Source organism: Malania oleifera, chromosome 6 (genome assembly GCF_029873635.1).
Source record: "Malania oleifera isolate guangnan ecotype guangnan chromosome 6, ASM2987363v1, whole genome shotgun sequence".
In the NCBI taxonomy this organism is placed as follows: Eukaryota; Viridiplantae; Streptophyta; class Magnoliopsida; order Santalales; family Ximeniaceae; genus Malania; species Malania oleifera.
Genome location: NC_080422.1, coordinates 13,866,478 through 13,882,006, shown reverse-complemented (window position 1 = coordinate 13,882,006; position 15,529 = coordinate 13,866,478). Strand labels below are relative to the sequence as shown.

The following is a 15,529-nucleotide window of genomic DNA, read 5'->3' as shown; positions in this document are numbered from 1 at the left end:
AGATACTCAACTCCCATTGGAAGACATCTCTCTCTCTCTCTCTCTAAACTTGTACAAGCCTCCCCCTAATACATTTTTAATCTGAGATGGAATTGATAGGATAAATGGTAATATTGTTATGTTTATGCCTCACATCATACTGTTAACTTAGTGTCAGCCTAATCATTTGACATTGTTAAGACATGTGATTTCATTAGGCTATATCGGAGCATCAAGAGATGGCTTATCATAGGCTATTTGTAAGTTTTAGATGAATTAATACTATTTTATCAACAAAGGAATACATGGTAGTTGAGTTGTTAATTTAAACGATGATGTAGTTAGAGATGGATATGATTGGGACCATAACAATATTGTTACAGTAACCAAGTCTGGTTATGTTGCAGGATAGTTAATTTCATTGTCAGTCAAATGCTCTTATGAAATGCGGTCTGTGCTCATGCATGAGAAGTGTCATGATTAAGGAGAAAATGCGCACAACACGAAGGTTTGACCCATAAGCCATATGAAATTTCAACAGAGGCAATCTGTTGACTTGTTGACCAAGTAGGGAAGTTGCTGAGAGTTTCTTATAATGACTAATTAGCATTTCCTTGTTTGGGGGAAGTTTTTGGCAGTATTATAGTATGCAAATGCAATTAGAGTTGGTTAGTTACTTCTTGGCAATATTAGCATAGTGGCTTGGAAGCATAAGGCTTAATATTTTTTTTTTTTTTTTGATTTCTTTAAATGTCTAGCTATACTTTTTGGAGTTGTGGTTTTAAGATTAGCTCTTGGAATTTTTTGCCATATATTTGGGTGTGCATCACTTTGCATTATATTATTTTGGCGCAAATTATATTTTTGCAATTCCTAATGAAGTGAGTTATGTGATTGGAATGTGAAGTTTGGCAGCTTTTCTAGTTTGGTTTAAAACATTTCTTTTGATCATGAATGATCATAGTTCTCTTGTCCTGTGTTTGACTTATTCATTTATAAAGGATGTGATTAAGATGCGATTGACAATATGCATGGAAGTGTAAAAAAAAATAAAAATAAAAAAAATAAATAATAATTATTATTAATTAATTTAATATAATATTATATATATATAAAAGTAAACAGGAAGTCTGCCCTGTTGACTCCGGAACCCCCTCAAGAGTTCTCTCTCCCTTGCGTACACGCGTGCACGTACACTCTCTCTCTCTCTCTCTCTCTCTCTCTCTCTCTCTCTCTCTCTCTCTCTCTCAATTTTTCGGCGAATCATGTGCCAATTAAAGAATAGAAAGTATTTTTGTGTTCCAATTTCGGCCACCAATGTTTTAACCAGGAAGATTTTGTCGTTTGAACGTCGTAGGCACCAATCCAAAGTTAGGGTAAGTGGGTTAAATTATGTCAGATTTTATTTTAAAATTATGTTTGATTAAATTTGATTACGTGAATTTAATCATATCCATATTATTTAAATATATGTCTGAGTTCAATTAAACCGCGGGGATTGGATTATATCGGGGTTTTTGAATATATTGGAATTAAATTAAATATGTGAGATTGATCATATGAAATTATAATTATTATACAAATTGTGTGATAGGAGTTTATTTTATTTTATTGCATATTTGAGTAAGTTTGGGATTTTTTTGGTGTTATATTTATTATGTGTTATATTGTGAATTTTACGGTATTATATTTATTACGTATTTGATTGGGAAAATGATTAGATTATTATACTGTTTAATTGCATAAATTGTATTATATGTTTTAAGAACCCTGATGGCCGTAGTTATAGATGAATATTAGTGCATTCACACTGTTGTGAAAGTATTAGCGGTGGATAGTGGATTTGACCTAGGGTATGAGTATGAGTATGAGAATGAGTATGAATGTGATTGACAAATCCTACTTATAGACATGATATTTGACTTAGTCTGGTTGGTTGGTCGGCTAACTAGTTAAGTCTAGTTTTTGGATTGCACAACCCGGTCATGGGGGTAAACATGACCTGCATAGGCCAAAAGGAGTTCTTTTATACATATTTATATATTTATGTGTTTGTGGACAATTAATAGACTTAAATGATGTTTTGGAGAAGAGTTTGGATATTTAATTATATATGTGACCTATGGTTTATAAATGTAGTTTTTTTTTTTTTATTAAAGTAAAATTATTAAATTTTTTTCTAATACTTTCAAGATCATTTTAGCCACACACTAATAATAATCTAGCCCATATTTATTAAGAGGTGTTTCACCCAATTATTTTCATACATTTCAGATACCCTGAGGAGTCTAGTCGAAATCAGAGTAGCGTAGCGGAAGTGTGGGTGGGATTAAAACAAGCAGTTTAGAGTAAATATTAAATTTGTTATTTTTGTATATTTTAGAATTTTTAAGGATATATTAAATTTATTATTGGAGATATTTTTGTAAATAAAGGTTTTTAGTATTCTGGTAAATAAATTTGAGATCTTTTGCTCTCCAAATATTTGGGTCACTACAGTTGGTATCAGAGCAAATATTTGGGTTATTAGAGTGCGTCTGTGTGTTTTTTTTAATAGTTTTTTATACTTGCAAAGCCATTAGCATTTGCTTGTTGATGGGAAGGAATTGACTAGCTTTAGCACATATGCATGGGCCAATGTCACAAGCCAAGCTTCTTCAAAGGTATTCTGCTTGTCTGTGACTATTTGTCCAAGTGTTTATTAGTCATTGTAAAGATTACTAACATTTATAAATGTGTTTAGCATACTTGCCTTCCTTACTAAACACACATTGCCTATGGAGGCAGTGTTAATGAAATGTGTTACTCTAATATTTATAGTGCGGTTCTCATTTGCTTACATAATTGTGAAGAGGGCACAAAGAGATGAAGAGGACGAGGAGGAAAATTTGAGGATGGGTGTAATGCAGTTACTCAATTCGTTGGGGAGGTAGGAAAAATAGTCAAAAGTAATCAAAGCTATATTGTTAATATTAATTTGTAGATTTGCATATTAATGGGAAGAACACTTGCGCTATGATAGATACTATGACTACCCACAACTTTGTCTCATAGGTGAAAGCGCAGAGACTCCACTTGAACTTGGAGAAGGACTTAGGACACATGAAAATAGTTAACTTTGTAGTTTAATCTACTCTGGAAGTAGCCAAGCAAGTGATTGAAGCTTGGATAGTAGGCGGGACAAGTAGATTTCAGAGCCATGCCGATGAATGATTTCAAGTGATACTTGAGTGGAAGTCTTAGGAAGACTAAGATAGTAGTGATGCTGTTTCCTTTATTTGATGGGGAATCACTTTTGCATGGAGCTAGCCATTGTGAGAGGGGTAATGAGATCCTTTACCAAGGGCAGATGCCCACTACCATCCAAGTTGTGTTGGAGAATACAAAGTTCTAATGTTGGATAAGTTATCACAACACTTACCTCCATGACAAGGTGTGAAGTATGAGATCGAGTTGTTACTAGTGGTGAAGCCTCTTGTTAAAGGGCCAAAGGCAATGGGACCTCTAGGGTTAGCAAAATTGAGGAAAAAAACTTGATGAGGTATTGGAAACGAGCTATATACATCCTTCCTAGCATCTTTTGAAGCACCAATGTTTGTTAACATGAAACATGATGGGAGCATGCGAATGTGTGTGGTCGCTTGCTAAACAAAGTGACTATGTGCAACAAGTATCTCATTCCACTAATTGCTGATTTGTTTGATCAATTAAGTCATGTTGAGTACTTACCCAAACTTGACTTGTGCTCAGACTACTACCAAGTGAGGATAGTTGATGGTGATGAGTCAAAGACTACTTGCATGTTACAAGGCATATGAATTCTTGGTGATGCCTTTCGAATTGGGAATTGCATCAACAACATTATGCAAGTTGATGAACTAGGTGTTTCATAAGTGCTTTGACAAGTTTGTTGTGGTATACCTAGATGACACTATTGTCTATAGTTCTACTCTAGAGGAACATGAAAAATATTTACGAAAGGTGTCTAATAGTTTGGAGTAGAACATCCTTTCTGTGAAGAAAAAGAAGTGCTCTTTTTCTTAGAGGAGCATCAAATTCCTTGGTCATGTGATCAAGTAAGGTTGTATTTTTAATAGATATGGAGAAGGTGAGAGCTCTTCAACACTTGAAGATCCAAAGATAGTTTAGGGTTGAATTCCTTTCTTGGACTTGCCAACTATTATCACAAGTTTGTGGATGGGTACTCAAGGAGAATTGCTCCATTGACAAATCTGTTGAAGAAAGGTTGTAGGTGAAACTAGACGGAGGAGTGCCAAGGAGTCTTTTACAACTTGAAGCAACCTATGATGTGAGATCCAGTGCTCACTCTTTTGAAAATCATGAAGCCCTTCAAGGTATTAACAAATGCATCCGACTATGTCCTTGGTTGAATCTTTTTACATGGTGGGCATCCTATTGCATATGATAGTTGTAAGCTTAGTGAAGCTAAGCGAGAGTAGACAACTTAAGAGAAGGAGATGCCAATAGTGAAACATTTTCTTTGAGTATAATGACATTATTTCCAAAGCAAACTTGTTGGCAAGAATTTTTGATGGAGTTTGATTTCTTATTTGAGCACAAGGTAGGGTGGAATAACCAAATAGTAGATGCATTGAGCAAGAAGGCCGATCTTGTGGCCTTACAAATGGTAACACACTTGATATTAGGTAAGATTACCATGACAATGGGGAACATATTAAGAACCTTGTCAAAGATCCAATTGTCTCAAATCTCATGAACTTGGTGGAAGAGGGCAAAATACGCCAATTCTGATTAGAAGATGGACTGTTAACAACATAGTAACCTGCTTTTTATGGCTTAAGTTAATGATCTAAGGAAGGCTTTATTGAGAATGTTATGACACCATGTGGGCAGGCCACTTGGGATGGTACTATTGGCACACATGCTTGATGAAGTGGTCGAGTATATCCAAACTTGTCTCATTTGCCAAAAAGATAAGGTGGAGAAAAAGGAGATTGTAAGGCCGTTGAAGCCTCTTCAAATACCAATGAGATTGTAGGAGAGGGTCTCACTTAACTTCATCGCTAGTTTGCCTAGAGTTAAAGATGCTTGGTCTATACTTGCGATTATTGATAAGTTTTTGAGGTATGGTACTTTCATTTTTTCACCAAAGTATTGTTAGGTAGAGAAGACAGCATAATTGTTCTTCAATCACATTGTGAAGTATTGAGATGTTCCTCAAGACATTGTTAATGATCGAGACTTGAGATTCATAGGGAATTATTGGATAAAACTTTTCGGAATCCTTATTTCACAACTTAACATCTTTTTAAGCTATCACCTATAGACAAAAGGACAAACGAAGAGATTCAACTAGTTACTACAGGAGTAGTTGTTCCATTTTTTCATCACCAACCAGAAGAATTGGGTGTAGCTACTTGATGTTGGTAAGTTTTGTTTCAATGTACAAAAGGGCTTGATAACCAACAATAGTTCTTTTAAGTTTGTAACAGGTCAACAACCGCTATTATCTTTACATAGTGGACGAGCCATATAGGGGAAAGAGTTCAAGAGCATACCTCTTCCTTAATAGAACATGGAGATCACTTGAGCTTATATACAGAAAGTTCCTAAGTGGATGAAGAAGTGTGAAGATAAGGGAGAAGACCATTGCACTTCAACATGGGTAACTTGGTGCTTGTTGAGCTCTATTCAAATAGGTTAAGTCAGCACGAGGTCGAGATAGGAGACTACTCCACAAATTTGAAGCATTGGTCTCCATTTTGGCTAAAGTTAGGATGACCTTTAACAAGGTTGATCCTCCTACTTAGATGAAAGTGTATCTTGTGTTTCATTTTAGCTGCCTCAAGTAATTCAATGCTAACATTGATGATTTAAGTAGAAGCCAGTCAACCAGAGCACCACTAAAGATAACACAACTCGATTGAAGAAAAGTTGAAGTTCTCCTTGTAGACAAAAAGTTCACATTATCAAGAAAGAAGTAGCACGAGTTCTTAGTGAAGTGGAAAGGCCTTGGAGACAAAAAAATCAACTGGATGTCAATGAAGACACAAAGCAGTACATGGACGAAGTTGAGGAGTACTTAACATCAAAGTCTATAAGGATGTCAACGCATTAATTAAGGAGAATGTCACGAGCAAAGCTTGTTCATGACATTAAGTTTGCCTGTGATCACTTGTTTTATGTGCATAGAATGAGTTATCATCATGTAAATGATATTTTTATTCATTGAGTGCGTCAATGCCTTAATGTAAAATGAGAGTATGACTCATTAGTCAGCATTATGTCTTCTAATGTTAGAACTAGAATAGCATAGAAAACTCTTTAGGGGGAGGGTGAGAGTTCATCATTGTAAATCTCACTAGTATTTGTAAACGTGTTTAGCCTACTTGCTTCCCGTACTACAAACACATTGCCTACAGAGATATTGTTAATGACTCACATTGCTTCAATGTGTATCGTGCAATTCTCTTTTGCTTACATGATTGCTTATTGATTCTGCTTATTTTGTATTTGATGGTTATGCATGTGTTATTGTAGTGGTGAACTACTGCATACTTTTGACTGACTAGTTAACTAAGAATGCTTTAACTAGTGTCACATGACCCTTCACAAGGTATGAAGTGTTTTGCTCGTGACAACCAAGCACTATCCCTTAGCCTATCCAATCCTTTATTTTTTGTTGTATCAAACATGAGTCATAAAGAATTTATGGGCCTAGTTTCCTTAGACAACGAAACAAATACTTTCGTAATGTCACATTATCTACTTCACATGCATTAACATTTTGGAACTCATTGATTACGTTATTCCAATATAAATGAACATGAACATCACAACAGATTATGACATTAAGTGATGTGAAATATATAGGTCAAGCATTTGGGCTGTTGTCTCAAAGAGTAATTTAGCAATGCATACACCGCTAGTTGTAGGATTTCGACAAATTGTGTAGTTCTAATTAATACTAGATCAATTTTATCTAAGAATTTTTAAAGCACCATTGTGGCATGTTTTTGTTGTTTGACTCAATAAAGGGGTTGCGATTTAATTGTTATTATTATTTTGGTTGACGTTGTCATGTGCTTGATAAAATAAAATGATATAAATTAAAGGATTTAAAGCTAGTGACAAAACAAAGTAAATTGACTAAGTCTATTCAGATGATATAGACTATCGGTCATTTTATAAGATTTTGAATAGTGAGTGAAAATTTTTCGCTATTTAAGCATTGCGAAGGAAATCGATTGATTAGAGGGAATTAACATTTCCATATGATATGATTGCTAATTATCTAAAAATTTATAGTTCGAAACATTAAATGATAAGAATAACATTGCTCCTTCCTTGAGCCACCATAGCGTTCACATTTTCCCATGAGATTGGTTAATTGTTGGAGCTTCTACATAAGCATGTTTGCTTGCCAAATCTAGATGTAGAAGCCTAGTCAACACCTAATAAAGGACTTATATTTTGCAATCTAAATATGATTTTAGATACTAAATATGAGATTTATCTCTCTTATAAGGTCTAGATATTTGGTGCCTAGCCAAATGTGGGGATTGCTAAATCTCTGTCTCATGTTGAGACTAGACAAACTTTCATGTTATGTGCTCCTTTAAACTGTTGGTGATTTTTGGAATACATGCAGGGCGAGGGGGAAAATCTTTATATTATAACAAACAAGGTTAAAACCATTTCATGTTCTTTCTTAGACCATTCTAATGAGCTTCTCATATAGATCCACTTACTAAATTTGCACAAATTGAACCTTAAAGATGTTGGGTACTTTACTAGTAACCTATCGAGGTAGCTTGCTACTAATTAAATAATTTGAGCAGTTGGAATATGTAATAAAATTTTGTACCATGTGCATTCTTTAATCTTTTTCTCATGAGTAACACCGTTTACCTTGCAAAGACATTTTTGGAACTTAACAAAATACATTATTTTATCATAAATAAGCATAAATAATGTGACTAAAATTTATTTTAAATACATGGATCAAGCTCAAATTACTTGTTGAAAGAGCACTTTAGCAATGTGTTGATCAATAACTTCAGGATTACAATAGGCTGTGTAGTAAAAACTCTTTGCTACTATTAGGAAGATCAGCTTAATGTTGGGATCAATATCATCTGCGGAGTTTTGAAGCACTGTCTGCATAAGTTTTTGCATGTCTAATTCGATTTGAGGGGTTGTCATGTTGCTTCTATTGTTGTTGTCACTATCATGTACCTAATAAAATCAAAAGAACAATAAATTAAGAATATTAAAATTAGTGATAATCCAAGTAAATCAACCAAGATTATTACCAATGATGTAGACTACTTATCAGTTCATTAGTTTAAATGGGTGAGTAAAATTTATGAGCTATATAGAGTCACATACAAATCACAAAGTATTGCAAAGAAAATGGATTAATTGAATGGATAAAATTTCTATATGATAATATTGTAATCGTTTGAAAATTTTTTACTTAGAAACTTGGAATGATGAAAATAAGGAATCCATTTTTTGGGCGTAGGGGTTTGGTGTTGCTCCCTCCTTCAATTAATCAAGCTAAAGATATTCTTAAATATTAGGTGTTTGTTCTTTTTTCTTTCAAGATATAAATTAGCTAGTAAGCATCCATAAGGAGACAATCCTATGGTCAAAAATTGAAAGATTTCTTGAGTTGGAATTGTAGGACATGTGAGATGTGAAAGGTTATGGAGTAGAGGGTAAATGAACTTTTGTAACGCAGTTGAGACCTAGTATAGATTTTCAACCTTTTTTTTTTTTTGTGTGTAGATTTTTGTCATATGTAGGGTCTAACCTTTTGCTTCTTCAAATGATGAAGTTGGTGACAAACTCTAGTGGTGAGGGTGGACAAGGTTTTGTAACGAGGATGAGACAATAGCTCCTTTGATACCCAATGCCCAGAACTCAAATTTATGGTATGCACTACAAGCTCTACTTCACCTTGTTCCCTTATACTGTCTCCTTCCTCTAGCCACGATAGCATCCACATTTCCCACTACAAATTTTGCCACAAAAAGACAAATGTCAAAATCACTCATTGATGAGATATATAAGAAGCATGTTGCTAATCAGTTTGTAGGTGGTGCATAAATTCTTTATTTAGTATTTTATACACAGACATATGCATGTGTATATATATATATGTGTGTGTGTGTGTGTGCGCGCGCGCGTCACTTATTTTAAAATAATGTCTAAGATAGGAAAAATCAAAATAGAAGGTCATGTATTTTCATTTTTTAATTTTTGAATGATATATATTAATTGAAGATTAATAATTGATTTAAGTTGTAATTACTTCTAAGATATCATACAATAGTTGAGTTTAAAAGCATAATCTTCATTTAGAAATCATCTTTGGAGAAGTCTTCAATAACTGACGTTTATTGTTACAATCAATTTTTATCTACTAATGAATATTTAGCTATTTTTTTTTTAAAAAAAATGAAGGGTTTGAGTCCTTGTTACTTGATAGAAGCATTGGGAAATATGGGGATGTTGTCACTTAGAGAATTAGTCAAATTCTAAGGGGACTCAAAGATCATGCTTATTAAGATAAATACCCCCCAAGAGTCGCTCAAGTAGTAAACTCAAGACTCTTCTAGTTAAATGACTAGAGAGTCTTGAGGGTTACAACTTTCCAGTGAAAAAATAACTTGGTATTTAAATAAAAAATGGTAGAAGGGTGGACCCATAATCTCGGTAGATCAGTCGAGAGTACAGAAGGCCTCAAATACCATCGTTTCAAAAAAAAGAAAAAAAAGAATAGATCAATAAGTAAATATAAAATTGTAGATTTGTAGTGTAAAACTCACAGCATGAATTAAATGGGGGCAGATATTTCTTTTGTGTGCCACCATTGCCTCTATTGAAAGATGGTTTAGGGTTTCAATTAGGGCCCTAAGAGGACCTTGTGCTGCCTTGTTAGAATCCTTCATGGACCACCTGCAACACATATCATACTTTAGTATCTTCTAAATGTATTTTTATGATTGGAATTATGCTCTATATATATTAAGGAAGCTAGAATGTGACAATTAAAGCTTACAACAATTGCTTTTTGGTGCTTTCAAATGTATTTTAGTATACCAAAAGATAACCAATGCATGTGCAGCATCAAGTGTGTAACCTTTTGGAAATGATTTTGATCCTCATCTCTCCCCTTAGGCTTCCCACTAGTACTTTATTACTAATGTTAGCATATGCAAGCACCATTATTTTTAGCATTATTAGGGAAGTAAATACTCTATGTTGCTTTATACTACATATACATAGATACTCTCTTAAAGTCCCTACCTTCATCATCTTTCAATATCATCTAATTAAATATTTTTTTCAATATTATTAAACTAAGAAAAACCATATAATGTTGATGCATGTAAGTAATCATTTTAATATAATGTTGTCTATTGTATTTCTTTTTTGTTATTATTTTTTCTAGTTAAATAAATTTATTTTCAATAATACTCATGAATGAGTGTTCTTTCTTTCTTTCTTTTTTTAAAGTAATTAATAAATTAACAAAACAAGGACAAATGTACATTTTGCATATATGAAGTAAGCCGAGAATTGCCTAACATGAATAAAAAAATTGTTTTTAATATATCATTTATCTCCAATGAACTCATCTTGTCAATAATTTAGAAAGTTACTTTTGATACATTAGAAAGAAAATGAAATTCATTTCTCTATTTTTTCTTAAAAAAAATTTGGGAGGAGTGAGAATCCACACATCAGTTATGATTAAAGTTTTAGGCTATGTTGAATTTTATCTAACTTTAAACAAATTTAAATATAAAGTTTCAAATTTGTGCTCTCAAACAGAATAAAATTTAAAAATTTTGATAAGTCAATATAGAGAAGTGATGCGAAAAGCTTGATGAAGATGACACTACAATAATAGATTTAAATAATTATCTCACAAAGAGAACTAGACCTTTTGTTCTTTATATAGTTTGTATTGCCAAATGTACTTTTGAATTCATGGATGAAGGCTCTCCTTTGCTCCTTCGTAGTTTCCTTATGGTTGAAATAAGATGAAATCATGTCCACCATTATTGTAGTTTTAGCCCATGCCAATCGCCGCTTAAACCTTTCTGGTTCAAATATACTAGCTGCTGCTACAAAATATGCCAGGAGAAGTGTCTTTCTGCTCACCCCTAACTCTCCAAGATTGTACTTTGCATACCACCTATGTTTTTGTTCATTTGCATGGATCATTTTGTAAAATATAATTAAAAAAATTTTTAATGTTCCCATTTATTATGGGTAGTATTTCAACTAGATACGTGACAGTGAGACTCATCCGAGGTGAGGCTCGTTCGTATGTCCGACCCGTATACTATTTGAGACACATGATTTGAGATATTTATCTTGAATATATTGATATTTGGTAGTCCAAAAAGCCATTTCTTTTTTATTTGTAGGGCACCTTCAAGTTAGAAGCACATCATGTGCCCAACCCATAGACTATTTGGGACACACGGTTTGGAATATTTATCTTAAAAGTATTGATATTTGGTAGGCCGAAAAGTCATTTATTTATTTATTTTTATTTGTGGGAACCTATAAGATTGAAGTACATTTGGTCACTTACTTTTGAAAACTAGCCCGTTCAAATTGATGTAGTGCTTGGCAGCTGTTGTAGTCTAGTTTGGCCAACTCAAGATAGTCGTTGTTGTTCACATAAGGCATCCCGAAATCAACGTTAAACATGACAAGTTAAAATGTGTTAGTCTAAATTAACACAAATTCGATTTATCACATTTTAGAGTGTCTTAAAGAAAATTGTTAAACCTAATTAATTATTTTCAGAGACATTTATTAATTTATTTTATTTCATGATGATGATGATTGTAAGCACAACATAACTTTAAACTCTTGTTTAATTAAGTGATGAAATTAATAGAGGTTTAATTCACTTCTTTGTATCATAAAAAATATATAGAAATATGAAATGTATAAAAGTTATAATAATAAAATGACAAAAGTGAAAAATTGAATGAAATTTGACTAGTTCAAATAACTTGACCAAGTTCAAATGTCAAATCACACCTAATAAAAACCAAATAAATAATAAAGGAAGTACCTATAAAGGGTCTTGCCAATTCAAACATCGTTGTCACCACCATATTGTTCTACATAAAATCTAGCTTCCACTCGAGGTAAGCTTGCATACCATGGAACCTCTAGTGCATACCCCACCTATCATTAAAAAGAAAAATTTATATATACACACTTTTTGAAAGAAATTCTTTGCTTCAAATATAGTTGAATCACTTTTTATTAAAGTATCTCTTTGGGTGTATGTGTGTTTATATACGCACATATGACATACCTCCCCAGGTAAGTCTTTGATTATAATCCACTTATCAAGGAGCTGCTTGGTAGCTTGTTTTTCTCTAAGAAATTTGCATGAAAAATTCTTGGCATCCTCAAGAATCTTCTCTCCTGGAAACACCAACTAAGAAGCTTTGTACAAGTTAAACATTACTGTGATAGCCTGCGTTGACTGCCCTGCAAAGGCGAAGAACTCCCCGTCGCTCTCAAAATGTCCAAACACGTCTGATCACAAAGGTGCATGAAAGATAATCACTAGAAAGATAATTAATGGAATTAATTACCATACAGATACTCTTCATTAAATTTTATATATATATATATATATATATATATATATATAAAATATTCATAATTTAAATGATGAAAATAATTATAAATTTGATGTATTTTTAGGACACAAATTTAATTTTCACTGAAAATAATGAAATTACCTGCGGAGACATCAAAACCATGTAACCTGAGAAGCTTGAATCCCATAGCTGTGTCATCTATGTCATGAACCGGTGCATTTCTTGCCCAGCAAATTCCCCATTCAGTCCAATATCTAAGTTTATTATTCAAGTGCACATTGAGGATAGTGTTCGATACATAGGAAAGAAATGAAATTGATTGCTAATTAATTTACATATTCGTTGTATACATTTTTATTTTATTCCATTCAAATGTATAGTAGCACATTAATAAAGTACCTATGGACATAACGGGTGCATTTTGTAGTCTCGGATTGGAAATACCGAGAAATCCCAAGACGTTCCAACCGATCCACGACCCAAATACATTCGAACAAGTCCACCGGATAAACATTTGGTACTGTTAAGTTGAATAAAGCATTAATAAACTTAATTAGCTAGAAATCAATTAACTAAGACAAATTAATTGAATTGAATTGAATTAAAAGCTAGGGCAGGAACAATAAAATGCATTAATAATTAATGCAATAATGTTGATTAATTACCTCCACCATTAAATTTTTGAACAGCATTGTTGAGATAAGCAAGGCAATTAGGGTTTTTGGTGTGGATGAGGGCAAAGGCAGTGGAGGATGGAGAGAAGAGGAAAGATCCATCTGAGCACTGCAGCTTTAGAAGCTTTTCCCAATCGAGCCCTGCCAGTGCCATGCCTTCCAAGCTATACAGCAGTGTTGTGGGCACTTGATGCATTATGTCTTTTGGTATTCTATCCAACACCCACCATATATATATTATTATCATTATTAATACTGCTACTACTTGAAACTCTTACGTGAACAAGTCCTTTGGACCCATACAGACAACACAAAACCGAGGAAACAAAATCATTGCCATAGCCTTGGGTTTTAACTCCTCTACTATACATGTATTGTGCATAGCATCAATATTTCATATGTTTAAACATCTATCACATAATAACAGGATATCAGTTTGTTTAAAAGAGACTTTTTCATCTTTCTTTTTTCGATAATTCGGGACTCCAGCCATCATCGCGTCACTTTGGACACTATGATGCGACACCAAACCTAAGGGTGGAAGCTGCTTGCCCATTGACGCATCCCTGATAATTCACTGGAGTAAACTCTCAAGGGAGAATCGAACTCGTGGCCTTAGGGTTACCAAAGTCACAAGTCGTCCTTACCACTTGAGCCAACTTGGTTGGACCTTTTTCATTTTTTATATGATAAATTCTCGATATACATTACATAGTACTAATAGTAGCATAGTAGAGGCGTTGAGGCTGAAATAAATGACATAGTAGGTGTTTCTAGGCTTGAAGTTTAAATTTTGAAACTACCTTGTGAGTTTTAGATCTCTTCTTGCATAGATTTCTTGCAAGATAGGAGAATTAATAGGGATTTTGATATCGAATTTTTGAGCTATTTCAACGAGCGACGGGAAAGCAACTTCGAAACCAATCGGCATGTGCTCAGCATTCTCATTTTCAAGCTTGCTTGTGTTTTCCTTGATGAATGACATTCCTATCATAACAAAGTTGCCAATTAATTAATTAACTTAATCTGCACATTAATCAATGAAAAAAATATATAAATTTTATTAAAAAATTCTCTAAAATTTTACAAAATCCCAATTCACTTCCAAAAGTTTAAATTTCAATATTGAGATATTGTTAAAAGGAGCGAAATGCATTGCGTAATGAAATTTAATTTAAGAACTTGTCGTGTAAAAAACTATTGTAGTTCTCACTTTCTTTGAATTTGTCGTGATGAGTATTCCATTTTTTTCAAAACAATCACATAAGCTACTGTGTTAAGGATCCTATTGTGGGCGATAAACACCAAATGGTCACCCCAGGAACCGTCGGAAAGTTGATTCTCGACGATCCACTGAAGGCTAGATGGAAACTGAGGAGCACCACTCCCATTGACATCTTCCACAAGAGCAACCTATGCTGTGTCGTAGGCTGATACTGTTATTTCTTTATCTCCCATTGATCCCAACATTGATCTTATTTTATCAACGCGTTCCTTCATCTCATGATTCAATACATAAACTTTAATCATTCATTTCAACCCAAAGACATAATCAAAATCATAATATATATATATATATATATATATATATATATATATATATATATAAAAGGTTTGGGCATAATCAATGAGTGCTCACGCTTACTAGAAATGAATTCTTCGTTTTTGAAGATCAACAAATGCAATTTACTCATCGGCTAAGACTGTTTATATACTCATTAGGAGCTTCCATTGCTCACAGAGAGTAAAATAAAATGAGTCAAATGGAGAAATTAAAATTACCTATGGAGCTTTCCCTTCTATGTCATCCTCCACAATCTCCTGCCACTGTATCCCATTGTTTTCTGCATGCACAATCAATTTTTGTGCATGCTTAAATATGAATGTGAATATACACTTTTGAATATAAAAAAATATGTCAAAACTCACGTAATGTGAATATGTCAAAAGTTTTGTATTACTTTTGAATTAAAAAAGGACAAACATTAAGAAATTAACATGCAAAGCGGTGTATACAGTATACTTAAAAGTAACGGTTCTTTTATAAGAAATTTAAACCTACTAATTACAAAATGTTATTTTAATGCCTGAATCTATTAGTTAAAATGGTGTGAAATTATATTAATAATATTCAGATTAAAGTATTTTTCTCATTTGTATGAGTATAATTTGACATGCAAAAAAGGACAAACATTGAAGATGGGTAGAAAAATGATCGCATAATTTTTTTTTTTTAAAATT

The 15,529-nt window shown here is 33.2% G+C and overlaps 1 pseudogene; it reads right to left on the bottom strand.

Annotated features, from left to right (window-relative positions):
- Window positions 1-7,971: 7,971 nt before the first annotated feature.
- LOC131157754 ((-)-kolavenyl diphosphate synthase TPS28, chloroplastic-like) lies at window positions 7,972-14,788 on the bottom strand (annotated as a pseudogene).
- Between the last annotated feature and the right edge of the window lie 741 nt (window positions 14,789-15,529).